Source organism: Drosophila albomicans, unplaced genomic scaffold (genome assembly GCF_009650485.2).
Source record: "Drosophila albomicans strain 15112-1751.03 unplaced genomic scaffold, ASM965048v2 utg000314l_pilon, whole genome shotgun sequence".
NCBI lineage: Eukaryota > Metazoa > Arthropoda > Insecta > Diptera > Drosophilidae > Drosophila > Drosophila albomicans.
In genome coordinates, this window is record NW_026263598.1 from 18,751 (window position 1) to 22,500 (window position 3,750).

Genomic DNA, 3,750 nt, shown 5'->3' on the forward strand with positions numbered 1-3,750 from the left:
AAATTTCTGCTACGCTAAACTGGAGGTGCATCTGGAGCTATCGGTCGGTAAATGACGATGAGAGACTGGAGTCCTTAACGCTGGTGATAGCAATATTATCAGTACCAGGGTGGTAGATGGCGGAGTCTATACGGCTTTAAGACGTTCATGTTCCATACTGGATATCGCCAAGGAGTGGGTTAGCACTTGGTTTACTTTCCTCATTGAAAGTCACTACACTGGCAACATCTATTGTGTATGAAAGTAAAGGGAAAACAGTCATATGACGTGCCATTCATATATGGCATTTGTTGTGTGGGCAAATTCATTTCCTACAAAAATAGCCAAATGCCTATCATCTATGAGTGACGCGCATGAAACTGGATTACGAGATTTCTTTGTCTTATCTAATAGTCTTATTGAAACTGTCAGCAGAACCTATAGAGCGTTACGAGAGGAGTTCTTTTTGACAATAATTAGCGGGGAAGAGAAAACCTTTTGCGCTATGCTCTAAAATCAGTGTATTGTAAGCAGACATAAGAGGTGTTGAATAAGTTGAGAGATTTTTAAAATTTCGGTTTAGTATTTTATTGAACTTCAGCCATACTCTTATGAGTTTCCGAGGATACTTGATTAAATGAAGTGTATCAATTTCTACAATTATTGAAGGATTTTTAAATATTTTATACAGTATCTATAATGAGATTGAATTTAACTTGAGAAAAAAATTTTTTGATGCAAGAATTCTTTTTTGAACTGCAGCCATATGATCATGAGGTTTACCGTTGATATGAGCGCATTTGACAAAAAATTCATTAATATGAAGATGAAGAAAAACTTTTTATATATCATCTTATATTTTTTAATGGTATAAGATTCCAATTTTACTTGAGAAAAAAAAGTTTTGGACATTGCCAGGTAGGGAGTTTGACTGGGGCGGTACAGCCTATGATAATAGGTTCTACCGATTTGTGTCCCAACTTTAACAGCTCAGTGGCGGACAGAAAACCACAACATAAGAGCAAAAGGGAAATGCTTTGTACTGATTAAGCCGGTGTTCAGTAATGAGATGATTTTTAGGCTCGGCCTATCGATAAAAATTTTTTGGTTCTGGTGAAGTTTTATTGAACTGCAGCCATGAAAATCGGCAGAAAAGATATGAGTTCAACTATTGACTTGTGCGGCCAAGCGTTTATATAAGATGGAGCGACGTTCGCTTTTTTGAATACAGTTTTTGAGATAAGGCTCTTGAATTTAACTTGAGAAGCAAAATTCACGGTTTAGCGTTGGTGATTGTTTCACACTATGAACTGCAGCCATATGATATAGGGTTTCTACCGTCGAGACATGAGTTCAGTTTTAACAAAAAATTTGACAAAAAACATTTTGTTGTACAGTATGACTGCATTCCTGACGTAGTATAATGAGATTTTGCAGGTGTATTATTAATAGTGCACATATAGATACATTACGAGGTGCAACTTGTGGTAAAATGACGCTTTCGTATGTTGTGCGATTTTGCTTGAACGCATGCTGAGGTCGGAGAGTATCATATAGAAATGCCAATGAAATATAAGGGGCTAATTTGAGTGTATGGCGGCTTAAATTAATATTATAAAAATATTATGAAAATAATCATATGAAGGCAATGTTACAATAAAGTTAAGAAATAATGAAGTTTCGATTATTAAATTGAAGCAAGTTATATACATAAAGGTGGATACCTTAATGACAATGAGCTGACAAAGCCTTGAACAAAACCTTGTAAACCGTATGATGTGGACAGGCATTCATTATGAGAAGTATGTATATCAGTGTTGAGAAGTCGTTGCCGGGCGATCATGAAGCTTAATATATTGTTGAACGATTCGAATACAGTATATAAAACACATATTTAATAATAAAATAATGAAGTTTTATACTGTTGTATTATTAAATAGTGCCACATTAAAGATACATTAGGTGGTAGACCTTAGTAAAATAAGAGCATTGTAGAAAACGTGTCACAAAACCTATATAGGGGTGGTGAGGTCGGGCAGGGCATGTCATATGAGAAAAATTTCACAAGTGAAATATATATGACTATTTATATGGAGTGTGTCATGCCGGCATAAGTCATATATAAATATATATGAAAAATAATCATATAGAAGGCAATATGATTAAAAAAGTTAAAATATATGAAGTTTTACTGTTGCATTATTAAAATTAGTGCAACATAAAAGATACATTAGGTGGTATATGCCTTAGTAAAAATATATAGCTGGTTGTAGAAAACGTGTCACAAAACCTATATAGGGGTGGTGATGTCGAGCAGGCATGTCATATGAGAAAAATTTCACAAGTGAATATATATGACTATATATATATGTATTGGAGTGAGTCTTGCCGGCAAAAAGTCATATATAAATAATATATGAAAATAATCATATAGAAGGCAATATGATTAAAAAAGTTAAAAATAATGAAGTTTTACTGTTGTATTATTAAATTAGTGCAACAAAAAGATACGTTAGATGGTAATACTAAATAAAATAAGAGCATTGTAGAAAACGTGTCACAAAACCTATATAGGGGTGGTGAGGTCGGGCAGGCATGTCATATGAGAAAAATTTCACAAGTGAAATATATATGACTATTTATATGGAGTGTCATGCCGGCATAAGTCATATATAAATAATATATGTGAAAATAATCATATAGAAGGCAATATGATTTAAAAAGTTAAAAATAATGAAGTTTTACTGTTGCATTATTAAATTAGTGCAACATAAAGATACATTAGGTGGTATACCTTAGTAAAAATGAGCTGGTTGTAGAAAACGTGTCACAAAAACCTATATAGGGGTGGTGATGTCGAGCAGGCATGTCATATGAGAAAAATTTCACAAGTGAAATATATATGACTATGTATATGGAGTGAGTCTTGCCGGCATAAGTCATATATAAATAATATATGAAAATAATCATATAGAAGCAATATGATTAAAAAAGTTAAAAATAATGAAAGTTTTACTGTTGTATTATTAAATTAGTGCAACAAAAAGATACGTTAGATGGTAATACTAAATAAAAATAAGAGCATTGTAGAAAACGTGTCACAAAACCTATATAGGGGTGGTGAGGTCGGGCAGGCATGTCATATGAGAAAAATTTCACAAGTGAAATATATAAGATATGACTATTATGTGGAGTGTCATGCCGGCATAAGTCATATATAAAAATATTATATGAAAAATAATCATATAGAAGGCAATATGATTAAAAAAGTTAAAAATAATGAAGTTTTACTGTTGCATTATTAAATTAGTGCAACATAAAGATTTGTTTAGGTGGTATACCTTAGTAAAATGAGCTGGTTGTAGAAAACGTGTCACAAAACCCTATATAGGGGTGGTGATGTCGAGCAGGCATGTCATATGAGAAAAAATTTCACAAGTGAAATATATATGACTATGTATTATGGAGTGAGTCCTTGCCGGCATAAGTCATATATAAATAATATATGAAAATAACATATAGAAGGCAATATGATTAAAAAAAGTTAAAAATAAATGAAGTTTTACTGTTGCATATTAAATTAGTGCAACAAAAAGATACGTTAGATGGTGAAGCGGGCAGGCATGTTAGTTTAAATAAGAGCATTGTAGAAAACGTGTCACAAAACCTATATAGGGGTGGTGAGGTCGGGCAGGCATGTCATATGAGAAAAATTTCACAAGTGAAATATATATGACTATTTATATGGAGTGTCATGCCGGCATAAGTGAT